This window comes from Poecilia formosa, unplaced genomic scaffold (genome assembly GCF_000485575.1).
Source record: "Poecilia formosa unplaced genomic scaffold, Poecilia_formosa-5.1.2 Scaffold40, whole genome shotgun sequence".
NCBI lineage: Eukaryota > Metazoa > Chordata > Actinopteri > Cyprinodontiformes > Poeciliidae > Poecilia > Poecilia formosa.
In genome coordinates, this window is record NW_006799979.1 from 3187942 (window position 1) to 3202183 (window position 14242).

Here is a 14242-nt window from a genome sequence, read left to right on the forward strand (position 1 = left end):
GGTGGAAGCTAAAAATTGTTGTCGAAACAATGAAAAACAAAACTTTGGTCAACACAGCAAATGAGAAATGAAATTAACCATTGAGTATTGTCTTTGGTTCCCTTTAATGTGGGTGTTGGAGTTCAGATACGCTCACTTTGAGGATGATGCTTTACAATTAAACAAATCTTAGAAACTTATTGATTTGTCAAATGCTGTTTTATGAATCTTTAAAATGTTTTTATTTTTATTCAGGGTGATATTTATTTATGCGAGACATGGCGGGAAGAGGAGATGCACCACAAGTGATCAAAACATAAAACATTTGCAGTCAGAGTAACAACCTAAAACAGTGAGATAGTGTTAAAATGAATAAATCAGCATTTACTTAAACCACTGTAATAGCTTAGACACTTTGCGGCATTTATGCTAAATAAGGACTCCAATATGTTACCTACTTCAGGTGAGATATTGGCCACTTATTACTCTTCATCAAAACCTTACTAAATAATTAAATAAATAATCCAGAGCTTTCTGTGTCAGGTATTAGACTACAGTCTTAAAACTGAGATCAGAGTTGGAAACATTAAATTAAAATGTTGGAACAGACTTGTTAAAAATATAGTTGTGCATAAAAATAGCCAAGGAATCTCACAAAGTTGGAAAGCATTTTCCATAAAACAACATTAAAGAAGAAGAAAATACGCACTGATCATAAAATCTGCTCTAGATTAAGCACCAGGTGTCTGTTTTTATTATAGTTACTGTAGAGACATATGAAAGACAAATTAATATGTTTATGGGGATGTTGTTTCAGCTTTGTATTCTCACACACACATTCCACTTTATTATAACATGTTTAAAAATGAGACAGCTGCATGGCGCAGGTCTCCACACAACAGCTGATCAGCTGAAAGCAAACCAAATGTTTTGTGCCCATTTAAGGCTCAGGTTGTTTATAAGCTGCATTTCTTGAATTCTTGTCCAGTGCAACTCTTTCCAATGTGGTCAGCTGTCCTGCTGTGGTCCTCTAGGACTCCTCCAGGCAACAGTCAGCATGGGTACAGAGAGAACGAAAGAAAGAACTACAGGAAACCGAACAAATATTATTAGAATTTTATCATTGAAAATAGTTTGCATGAGGAAATACAGGGAAAGATTGAAGTTTCTTGACATCATGGCACAACAACGCCCCCCTTCACCTGATTTCTCCTGCCTGGGCAGCTGGGCAGCAGAGGCAGAGCATGCAGTTATGTGGCAACGCACATAGAGGGGACACAGGTGGACCTAACGTCACACACCATATGTGCGTACCACGTTCTGGCCTCTCTTAACACAGACACACACGCACACACTCACGTTGGGCCATCAGCTGGCTTTTTGCTCGCAACTCTGTGCAAAAGGGAGGCGAATGGGCAGAAACCAGCAGCAGGGAAAGGTGTGTGTGTGCATGTGTGTGTATGTGTGTGTGTGTGCATTTGTGTGTATGCCCTTGTTTATATTACATATGTTTTGCAGTTGTACTGCGCTTTGCTGGTTAGATTTAGAGGTATTATGTGAATTAAATGTTGGATAATAGGGGTGAGGCAAAATGTATGGGTGGAAGTCAGTGCAATGTCCTCAGTTTATATATAAGTACAAGGATGTGTGCCTGTGTATGTGTTGTGGAGAGGAGGCAGTGGAAGTAAAAGTGAAAAGACAGCTTGAAACGCAAAAAGGCCACACAGGGGATCCCTTCTGTTGCTGTAGCTGTGGCCAGACGTGTCCCTGTTACACACTTACACATGAAAAAGATGTCAAAAGTTAGTGTAAATATGCATTAAATACCAAATTTGATCTACAGACTTTATAGAGATACTGCCATGAAAAAGTGTTTCTGCCACTTGAATTTGTAGTTTTGTACATTTTGAGATTTTATGTCATAGACCAAAAAAGTATCACCTAACTGTAAACTTGAATGAAAAATCTGAAAAATGTGACATACACTGAAAATAAAAAAATGCTTTCAGAAATCACCTAACCTGCAGTGAAATAAACCTCCAGTGAGGTTTGTGGTAGCAACATGACAAAATGTGAAAAAAGGTCAAGGAGTATGTACACTTTCTCAAGACACAGTATACAAAGCGAGGTAAAAAAAAACAACAAAAAAAAAAACGCATCATTTCACACCCTTCCCAATATTGTAAATGTAGGGACTGTGGATTGTGAGCAGCACTCTGGACTGTAGCTGTATCGGTTCTGGCCTCCCTCGAGTCATCATTACAAACACTCCTCGCAGTGGAAGAGTGAATCTGTCCAGTCAATTACATCAACTGTAGAGCGACACATGAAGGTTGGATCCTCTTGGCACGTTTTGCTCAACAGTGCGTGATCTTACAATGTAAGAGCAACACATGGTGAATGTTTGTGAACTTCATGCCTTTTTTTTTTGCATCTCAACTGTACAAAAGATTCTTAAATGTCTATAAAAGTAAAATTTATACGTTTATCGTACGACGAATGTTGTGAGTTGGGGTCCATCTTATTGCATTTTGAACCCAACTCAGAGAAAAAAAACCTTGATCGTGTTCCTGGGGTTAAATGGAAGGTACCATTAACAGGTTTGTGGTTTTCCTTTAGTTTTTTCTTCTGTCCTATTTTATGATGTATTATTAGTAATCTAAGCAAAAGGATAATTATTGGTTTTACTGTGGCCTGGTAAAAAGCAGCCCCTTGTTCTACACTTTGTTTCGTACACAGGCAATTGAGCAACGATTGCTTGCTAGAGGCGTGGATTCTGTTGGAGTTTTAAATTGTACCCGATCTCTAACATTTCGAGTGATGCATGTAATGAACGGGTTTGACACTTTGAAGCATAGAGAAACAGAGGAAATGAGGACGAGCTGACCAAGATGGCTGTTAATGTGAATTCAATATTTGGAAGCGTGACCAACATAGACTGACAGGCTTCATTCACATCCTACAGGCAGACTACAAACGCATAAAATTGACATTATCATTCACAGCTTCCCCTTCTGTTCGCTGATTGGTCCAGTTGAAATTCTACCTGAGAAATCCAGGTCAATGGGAGAAATCCCAGAAAGAGCATTGAAGGGAGATGCATCAAAAGGCAATGGCCGAGCTAGTTTGACTGTAAAGATTTTGTAAGTAATTGACCTTAAATGTCAATCACTTACCCATCATCCTCTTTGGTTGAGGTGACATGCTACTATGTGCTGCCTCTTTAGTTGACCAAAAAGCACAGAAAGCCTTTTCAGGTTGTAAAAAGAAAACAAAACAAAACACTTTTTTAAACTAAAGTTTCAGGTTTAAGCAGAAGCATCCCCACACCTCTCTCCCTCCACCCCTAGTTTCTAGCCCCCTTTCACCTCCTGCAGCACACACACCTCTCTCCACCCCTCCACCCTCTCCCAACTTTACTCCAGACCCAGTTCCCCCGCTCCCAAAGCCCTGGGAAGCAGCAGCCGTGCTGGACGGCCCGGCACCCTGTGCCACCGAAGCCCCGTCCCTGCTCTCTTTGATGCGGCTTCACGAGAGAGGTCAGCCTCACCCCGGAGACGCGCATGGAGGTAGAGACAGCTGCGGTCAAACAGACCGGGCGCTCTGGATGCAGACATACACACACGGGCAGACACACAGGTATGCCCACACGAGACCGGACAGAGCAGCTGTAGCCACGGTGTTGAAGGTGCGCCATACAGCTCAGGGTCCTGTACGGTCCAGCACGGCTCCGCTCTCTTCTGTTCTGGGTCACCTACTTTGCACTCAGGTGTGAAATGCGGTCCACGGATCACCAGATGTCCAAATAAAATTTATTTATATGTCTAAATAGGGCTGCAATACGCAAACACTTTGCTGTTGTGTGCCATTGTTGCTTCATGCAGTAAAAACATGCTGCACTTTTTTCTATTAAATGTAATCAGAGATTTTAACCAAATTACTCTGGTCCCTGTTTACTTCTTGAAAAAATTATGAAGTTTTAAAACCTTGCGATGAGTACATAATGTCATAATTTTTATTGCATGTGATCTATTTTCTTCAGACATAATTTGACTTCACAGCTGTTCTGTTTTTGTTTGTGTGTGTTTTTGTCAACGAGCAGCAGAAAAAAAAAAGTGGTTTATCACAGTTAACGTTTGATTGAACAAGGACGGGTTTGCTTTTTTTCCAAATAGTGCCATGTTGGGTTAGGTGGACTCTTAAATGAGCACATTGAGCTTAAATGCATCTTACTCTGGATGAGCGTGTTCAAATGTGCTTCCCACTAAATCACAGTAAAGTCATCTCTCAAACATCCACAGAGATAAACTTCAGGAGGAGCTTTCACGTCAGCAAGCTGCATTTCCTGGATCTCTGCTGGCGGGATAATTTATGAGTGAGGGTAAAAGCAATTATGTGATTGACCACTGCTTAGCGGGAGCCGTTTCGGTAATATTCTCGTCCTTTTTCACCCCAGTGATTAGGTGGTAGCGGAGCCACAAAGCACAGACTCTTGATAAACTGTTCAGGTTTGCTCTGGAGCTCAGCAGTAATGTCATAGGCTCTTGGATGAATGGTACTGCGTATTTCACAGTGAGATTGTGTGTTTGCAGGGTCTCTTTACTTCCCGTTGTTGGGGAGGATTTTCAGACAGATGTCACCTGCAGGACGCAGAGAGGTCAGCCAGTAAATCCACTCTAAACTTCAGCAGCAATCCACCGAGTGGCATGAACATGCATGTTAGATCTCTGTCTTTCTTTCCATGCAAACGGACCCTAGCATTCATATGATCATTTCCCCTCGCTGCTCATCCAGCTGCATGCTGGAGTTCTGCTGGGTGCCATCGGTGTGGATTTTACTCAGCTGCTGAACCAGTCATCGATGCAGCAAGGAGACCAAGTGAGGAGCTGTGAGGGTCCAACCTCCACATGTAGGTTTTATTAGAAGGGGGAAAAAAAAGGTGTAAATCTTTAATGCTGAATAAAATGAACAGGTTTAGAAACAGCAAAATATAAACAGACAAGCAAGTCAGAACAGTAAATTGGAAATTATACTGAGCCAACTACAGACAACGAAGGCAGCAGTAAACGTTCCTAATCTTTTTCCTGTTCCTTGTTTTAAAAAAAATGCAAAGTTTAAAGAAAGAAGACAGCAGAAAGTTGCTCTGCAATAATAATTTGACAAAATTGCTGTTGCCTCAATGTGGATCTTCACCTTCAAACTCGCAAGTGATTAAAAACAACAATAAACGGTAATCATTAGAGTTGAACTCTTTCACATTTTGTCACACCAATCTCAATGGGTTTTATTGGGTTTTTGAGTAACACACTGACACAATCAGTCATTGTTTTATTAGAGACGTGTAATTGTTTTAGTAAAAACACAACCATGCTGTGCAATTAAAGACAACATTATTTTGGCTGCTTGGAAAGTAGAAGTTTAGTTTGGGTGTCACTTCCTTAACAGGCCTCATCTTGAGATTTTATGCAAAAAGGTAACTTGATATTAAACTTAACTTTTCTGTATTTAATGAAATGATTGCTTAAACGGCAATAACATAAACTCAAATCATTTTAATGAAGTAAAATATCAGAGTTTATTTTTTTTGTGAGTAGTAACCTCAGTCATTTCCCTCTCCCAGCAGGTGTGCACAGACAAAACAGTCCCCAGGCTTGTGGTCATTTTAGTTCCAGGTCTGCACCACACCAGGAAAAAGAAAGGTGGACATGTTTCCATATTATGTGGCTTTCTATGTTAGGTTTTGTGTAATTATTGGGATTAAATTAAGATGTTTTATTTTGCCTGGTTTTGTATCTAATGACGTATTTTGTCATCAGATCTTCATTTAATGTAAATACTCTGGTTTTGCTTATCAAGTTGCAGTTGTGTACTCTTTGGAATGATTTCTCCTTTATTTAGTTCAACCTTTATTTACGCAGTGTGTTTGCTGCTGCACTAATATTAAAGAAGCTTCCACTGATGTCAGTCTGAGTTTGTTCTTGAAAGAGTTTGGGTCCCACCTCCGTGACCGCTCGACCGCCATGACATTCATGTGACACAGACAAACAGACAGCAATGCATAATAATGAGGAGGAAGGATACAGGGTTATGAAGAAATACACAATAGCAAAGTTAGCATTTTATTCAGACGTGTCACCACACGGATCAAAATGATCAAGTAGAAAGTCCTCTGAGTTTGCAAAAATACCCTCCATGTAGCCTCCATCTTTTTTTCTTTTTTAACAATAAACTTTTCAGTATGTTTTTAACATTGTCACATAGCTGGGTGTTTGGATTTTGTTTTCTGTGAATGTCGTTTTCTTTTTTGGTCATTTATGCTCACAAGTCTGGACAAATTCTGATCGGTTGTTTTGCCAAATTGCCAAATGAGCTTATTCCTTCATTATTTATTTATTTATGGCTGTGAACCAGTGTCTCGATGATGTGTCTGAATAATAAAAATAATAATAATTAAAAAAAACAACAACTTGCCTTTGGAACAGATTTTGTTCCATACACAATCGGCCTGTATTCTTTCATATTTTTTGTATTTGGAGAGTACTGTAGCAGTTTCAAAGCTGTCGTACTTAAATCCATCCCCCCCCCCAAAAAAAACAGAGGTATGTATGGGCTGAATTAAAATATTAGTCTAAAACAGCTAAAGCGGTACTATCAGTTGTACCTGTTGCAAACAATGATATCGTTATTTGCAACACTTTCTCTCGAAATGATCCCTTCCTTAAAAAAAATAGTTGAAGACATTGACAACATGCAAAAGATTCAAACTTTCTCTATTGCACACACTTCTTTTCTGCTTGTGTGCAAAATCCACTCCAGGCCACTAGAGAGACCTAGTAGCCTATATTTCTCTCCCCCCCCCTCTCTATCTCTCTCTCTTTCTCTTAATCCTATTTAGTCAACACATCTGTATGAGGCAGATTTTATATGTTTTGGTTATAAAACATCTGGAACAGCAGAACAGTAAGTCCTTGGGGGGCAGCTCAGCAGCTTACCATCATGGGGCTGACGTTGGTTTTTGGAGAAGCGTAGTGGTATTTGTTGAAAATCTGTCTCCAGTGGGCCCGAGGGAAGGATGTGTCTTATTGTCTCTCCCGCGTTTGTGTGTCTGTGAGAGGAAGCAGGGATGTGCGCGTCACATCTGTCAACATCTGGGAGCGCAGACTGTGTTTGGCTTTCCAACAACTGAGTGAGATGAACATCAAAAACCCACACACACACACACACACACACTTTGAGAACAGCCAGAAGACAGAGCAGCAGAGGCTCCCTTTATTTACAAACACACGCATACACACACACACTTCCAAAGGTTCTGATGGCCCCTGAGGGCCCAAATGCTTCCAAACCTGCCACTTCCTATTTCTGGACCTCATGTTCTTTATAGGACACATTTCTTGTCTCATACTTTTGATTTATTTATTTATTTTTCCGTTATTTTCATCTCCACATACAGACACACTCTCACGCACACACTTACGGAGAAGCCCAGTCGCGGTTTATGTGTGGAAGTGATTTTCCCCGGGATGCTCGCTCCTTGGGGATGCACAGGAGGAGTCGTCTTCTCCTTCCCTGAACAAACTGCTGCGAAACATCTGTCTGCAGGCGGAGAGGGACAGATGTGAGGAGCATTGCTGTCATGGGAGGAGACGTCTCTTCCCTCAGACGTTTGCATTTTTCAAACTGTGTCATATGGAGGATTTGACAGGCTGACCACTTCAGACACATGGTGGAGTTTCTGAAAGTTTTCCCAAACCTTCGACTTTACCACATGTTGTGACGCTGCAACCGGAAACTTTTAATCTGTTTTGTCAGGATTTTATTTGGTAGATCAAGATGTACTGATGCGTAATTGTTAAGCAGAGGGAAAACATGCCCAGATAGCACACGACGTTAAATCAACGTTGAATTATAGTTACAATCGTTGATTTTTGGTTGAAGTCGACAAATGATGGTGGATCAACCATCAAACAACCATCCAATCAAACCGTTGAAACTGTGTCATTGAATCAATGTTGTTTTGTGGTTGAAATCTGATGACTGAAATGCCGATGTCTGATTAATGGTTGATTTGTGGTTGAAGTCGACAACTGACGGTGGATCAACCATCAAACTAACTAACTAACATTGAAACTGTATCATTGAATCAATGTTGATTTGTCTTGAATTCTAATGACTGAAATGCTGATGTCTGATCAACATCTGATCAATGTTGAACCAATGTCAGCTGTTTTGCCGCACACCTTCCCCTCCTCTCCTCCTCATCAGCGCTCTGGGTCAGAGCATTTTATTACTGAGCGGGGGTTCTCACATTTTAAATTAAGCACTGTAGAGGGTAGTGGGTGCTGATTCCTTTCTGTACATTTTCTTACTTGTTCATAGCAATTCTCACTGACTGTTTGTTTGTGATATATTGACACAAAAACATCTACAACTTACTACAAGGAGTGAAGCGGTCCACCCCCACCATTTACATGAGTGGGATGGCCCAACCACACAGCTGCTTCACTGTTGGCTTGTTGGCAAAAGATGTTAATTCAATGTTGGATTATGATCACAAAGGTTGAATTTATGGTTGAGGTCGACAACTGACGGTGGATCAACCATAAAACAACCATCCGATTCTAGCCAATTAACTAACGTTGAAACTGTGTCATTGAATCAATGTTGTTTTGTGGTTGACATCAAATAAATGAAATGTCAACGTCGAATCCAGTGTTTTTCAGCACTGGTCCTCCAAGCCCTACAAGTTTTAGGCATTTCCCTAATTCAGCACACATGATTTTAATGGACGTCTGATTAACGGGGTTTTGCTGAACTGAAAACACGCAGGTCAGTTTGCCTTGAGGATAAGGTTTGGGGAAGAACTAGTAATCTAAATATTCAATCAATGGAAGCTGTTTTTTGCACCCCTCCACCACCACCACCTGCCATTCAAACACCTCAACCATAAATTCAACCTTTGTGAATTCATGTCTCCTTTTTTATTATTTTCATGCTACCCACCACGCCAGGCATAAGTATGAAATCCTGCGAGATTTTGTGGGATTTGAATTTTTAAAATAGGGTGGAGCCTATTGTTTGGTCTAAAAATTTACATAAATACTTAGCTTTCATTCAATGTAAAATTAACCCAAATCTGCATGCAGATCCACATGCAGATGATGGTTGAATCAACGTTGATATAATGTCAGTAATGGTTGAAACCCTAGCGTTGATTCAACATACAAGTGACCGACCACTAAATCTGCTCATATTTATCAAAGCATATAGCACACTTTTGGTGTCAAATCACACATAAGTGGACCTATCGAAATCATATTTGTTAATCATTTGATTTTTCATGGTTGTGAAATACATTTTATTTTTGCACTAAACACTAAAATCGTTGAATGTGTGTGGTGTCCAATCATAGCCCTGCATATTTTGATCAACAGAAAAACATATCTATTTTCTTGAACTTGACTTGGTGGACATTTATCAAAATGGCCACCGTGGTTGTAACACAGATTAAATATTTACACTAAAATCAGTTGTAGTTGTTAGCAGTGACGGGCGCATCAAATCAGAAAGTTAGACCCATTTGCTAAACATGAATCTTAGCTGTGCTAATGCTAAAGGTCTAAACACATAAAAAAAATAGCAGAAGCTAATCCTTAACTGCTAAAAACATTAAAAAGATGAGTGGAAGCTAATGCTAACAAGATGACTGTCTCCCAGTCTGTGTCACATCTTTCTTTCCTTCCAGTTGCCAATTGGTGTGGGACTCGCAAACACCAAAGTCCTCAGTTTATAATTTAGCTACATATTGTTACTTTACGAATAGGATGACCACGTTCAAAAACATATAATGTGACTTAAAGCTCATCCAAGTCATGGTAACATTTTATGGCAATAATAGGTTTAAAAGACTCAAAAATGGCAGCCATATTGAGAAAACGTCTGTCATCCTAAAACTCAAATGGCTAATGGGAAATATGATAAACATATAACGTGAGGGACGACTATGCAAGTTTAATGCTTGTATCCACTGATGGATTCTATTCAGAAGGCAAATTTGTTGCATTAAATATTTTCTAGGGTTATCAAAGTAAGGGAGGATGGATATCCTCATATCCACATATCCTTTTCCTGTTTTCACAGTTAAGTGCTATTTTATGCTGATGTAGTTCAGAAAATCCAAATAAAATACATTAGGGTTTGTGACAAATTATTCAAGGGGAATAATTTGTCCCCTTGAATAAGGGGACAAATTATTGTCCCCTAATTCAAGGCCGATTTGCAGGCCTTTGCAGGCAAAGGCCTGCAAATCGGCTCATTTTTCTGTGAAAACCTGGCTGCTTTCTTTTTTTTTTTTAAAGTCAAACGGTTTGTTGACAAAAACAGCTCCATTGTCAAAACTGCCAAACAGATGAGGAGATATCACTGAAGTGTAAATACCAACATCTGACCTGCGGTAATTCACGTGAGAAACGGATCATACATTTGTCATTATCACAGATTTAGAGGGATAACATCCCGGAGTAGTCCAACAAATACAAGGGCCTCACTCCGCGTCCAGTTGTTGTTTACTTGGTGAGTCCGACGGCTGGCTGGAGGTCCCACACAGGGGAGGTCTGCATCACGCTGCCACTGTGACAGCTCACCATATGGGGGGGTTGGGGGTGTGTGTGTGTTTGTGTGTACCGCCTCTCTAAGCCCTGTGGAAGTCCGTGCACATGGATCTCACAAACACAGCTAAAGCAGCCTCACAGATGCCACCTCAGTGGTTATCATGGCACGCACACACACTCGTGAGCTCAAAACAGCTGAATCTGCCCCAATATTACAGCTACTCCCGTCCAGATGATCAAGCTAATTGTGTCCCACTGTTTGATGGGACGTGTTGTGTTTTTGTTTCCAGAATGGTTCTCCTGTTTATGGACGGATGTTTGCTCCTGGTTGTTTGGAAAGCGACGGCTCCGGAGCTCACAGAAAGGACAGAAGGTGACCTCGTGGTAACCTGCTCCTATGTCAGAGTAGATTTATGAAAGTCTCTGTGTACAATAGCCGATGTCTATTTTTGTTGTTTTAATGCTGTTGTTTATGCTCTCGGTATTCTTGAATCTGCAAGTTTATGTCCTTTTAAAGCAGGATAACTGTCCATATAAATCGAAGGTAAAGGCTATTATTCACAAAATGCTGGTTAACTTTTTATTTTTTATTATTATTTATTATTATTATTATGTTTGTGGTCTTTTTTGTTGTTGGTTTGTTTACTTTGTGCTCAGTCTTTTCAGCAACAACAGCAGTTTGACTAATTAAAAGGAAGCTATATAAATCCACCTGTACGCTCCAAACCACAGCTAATAGCAGATAGAGGCAGATGCTCCATTCGAAAGTTGGAGGAAACCAAAACAATAGTTTGCACTCTTCCAAATTGCGGCGCTGCCATACAGAAAAAAAAAAAGGACATTTGAATTGTAATGATTATTTCTACAACTACTCCGGGGACTCAAAGAATGTGGGACTACATTGTAAGATGTGTACATACTCAGCAAGAACATACAAATATGTTCTTTGAGGTGGTAAGGGCAATGTTTTTCCAAGACCAGAACATTTTATATTTCACAAAAGCTTGCATGTAAATCTACTAAATTTATGGTTGGTCCCACGCTCCCACCGGAGCGTTTGTCAGTGTAGTAACCGGACCCACTTCAGATTTCTGATCAAACACACAACAGGTGTTGGTCAGCTCATAAAGAGATGTTTCTGCCCAAATGACAAGATGTAAGAACTCTCAAACCAGCACTGCAACGACAGACAATTGTTTCTTAATTTTCGATTAAGAAACAATTAAGTTGTTTCTTAATTTTTAGAAAGCGAAAATATGTCTTTAAATTTGTTTTCCAGCTTCAGTGGCCTTTATTTGTCAGTGGCCAGACAGGAAAGCAGGTTGTGAGAAAGGGTAAAGGTCAACAGGCTGGGACTGGAACCCGTGACGGCCACGGGTCACGGGTTCGAGGCCTCCGTATATGGGTCACAAGCTTTACCCCTGCGACTTTGCCAGCCCCCAAAAATATTTTTTTAGGATGAAATTTGGCAACATGATCTTACAAATGTAATGAATAGGTGACATGTATGTCACTGCATTGACAAATAGAACAATTTCAGAGGTGGTGGTAAGGGCTACTTCAAAGCTTCAGAACTTTCCTTGTTCCTCAGCAGGTTTTGGGTTTATCACAATACAAAGCCACATGTGTTGAAAACTCACACATCTTGGTTTCAATGTACCTACTGACTCCCAGTAGCCTGGTAAAAACCAATCCCTTTTGCTTCGTCCAGAGGTTCTAGATTTTCAGATATTGAGAAATGATTGTTTGCAAGTGGTTTGGGCTCTGTTTACATCTTATAGTTGCTAACATTTGGCCGTGACGTATGTAATGCTCTGTCTCGATGGGAGGTGAAAGAAGCTACAAAAAGAGGATAACCGGAAATTGAGTGAGCTGTAACCAACCCCACGATGTCTTTACCAGCAATAAAATGTCTTTAAGCTTTTCTCTTCCCTCGACTTTAATTGTTCAATTTTTGGAAGTGTAGCCTACACAAACTGAACGGCTTCATTCACTACCTTCACTGCCATTGCCAAATTACAACTACAGGCAGACTACAATTCTAAAACAATGCAGAAAATCAATTCACAACTTCCTCTATTCGCTGAGCGGCCCTGTTGAAATGCTTCTTGAGAAATCGGGCTCAATGGGACAAATGGGAGTAAAAAATGAAGAATGTAACAACCAGAGGTGGATCTTTACTTTAAATTAGTCGCTCCATTTTTGAAAAGAGCAACATAAAACATTGACAGCACTTATGCATACGAATGAAATGGGCTTAGGGAAAAAGGTCAGGTGCTCTAGCACCACCTAGTCTCAGTCTGTGCACATCCCTCCTTACTTAGCAAGCGCACAGAGGGGTCCTTGTGTCACCGCCTTGTAGGAGTGATGAAATGATTTATCTCGCTCGCTCTGTCCTCCCTCTCCTCCTCCCTGCTGACGCTCGTGCTCTCCTACACTGGAAAGCAGCAGTTGCAGTTTACTGGTTGTGAATAATGAGAGTGTGGCGCTCTCCATTTAGCCCGAGGCTTACAGAACTAACATCTGGGCTGCTTGGCAGGCTGGTCACCATCAGCCTTGTTGGAAAGCCTCTTCAATGCTACTCCAGATGCAGGCGAGGGAGGCCCAGCGCACACAGATGGAGACACACACATACGCAACCGAGCTGCCACACACACACACACCCAATACATCACAAACACATCAGCACACTGACACAGAGGATGCTACACACAATAAAGGCATTCATGGACCCATTGATGAAATTTCAAATACAGATGTGGGAAGCATTAAAGCCACAGAAGAGCTGCTGACAAACACACACACGCTCAAAAATCTAATATTGGACCCAGATGGAGACGGAATTGCGAGCGATGTGGTGGGCAGAGTCGGCACATTGTTGGCACAGGTACCATGTTCTCAACAGCTGGCGCAGGTTAGACATTCCTGGGAATTGGAGCCACAAGGCAAATGTTCCCTCTGGCTCCAGGGGGGTGGTGGCGATGCTGTGGCAGGCGGGCTGACGGGCTGGCACATACAAACGCATCAAACAAAATGAATAAATCCAGAAGAGAGAGAGAGAGACAGAGAGAGAGAGAGAGAGAGAGAGAGAGAGAGGAAGTTACATAAATGCTGTCACACAAATGTACCGAGAGGCTTAAGCTAAGCGCGGACAGCGGCACCGAGGAGCCGCTCAGGTAAAAATAAACCGTCAAAGCGCTGGTGGAGAAGCATGCTAACCTTTAGTGACATCTATGGCTTTGTTGGCTGCAGCGTGCGCGCGCATGCGCCGTCACTCTGGTCTCGCTCTTCTGTGTGGAAGTGTGTTAGCCCCTTTTCACTGCCTGGGGGCTCATTTCCTGCCGCAGCTGTTGGCTAGTTCCTCTGACATCTGGACTGAGGGGAGACAGACAGGCGGGCAAAGTCACAGACAGAACACGGACGACTGCGGAGCGTTTCGTTTCAACTTTTATTTCTCAGGTTGCAGCAGAGAGGCTTCGGGAGATCACAGCTCCCCTTGTTGCACTTTCAGTCTTCTTCCGCTGTGGCTGGATTTATTTAAAGCTCTGTCCATGTCAGTGTTTATCCCTCTCATTTATTGTTTGTGCTGTGTGTGTGTGTGTGTGTGTGTGTGTGTGTGTGTGTGTGTGTGTGTGTGTGTGTGTGTGTGTGTG

The 14242-nt window shown here is 41.3% G+C and overlaps 1 long non-coding RNA gene across 1 annotated transcript; it reads right to left on the bottom strand.

The window, feature by feature from the left end:
- Positions 1-12510: 12510 nt before the first annotated feature.
- On the bottom strand, positions 12511-13950 carry LOC103137462 (uncharacterized). Its single transcript, XR_476147.2, has 2 exons — positions 13809-13950; positions 12511-13595 (listed from the first exon to the last, which is right to left on the bottom strand). It is a non-coding gene; the product is annotated as an uncharacterized LOC103137462 (long non-coding RNA).
- Between the last annotated feature and the right edge of the window lie 292 nt (positions 13951-14242).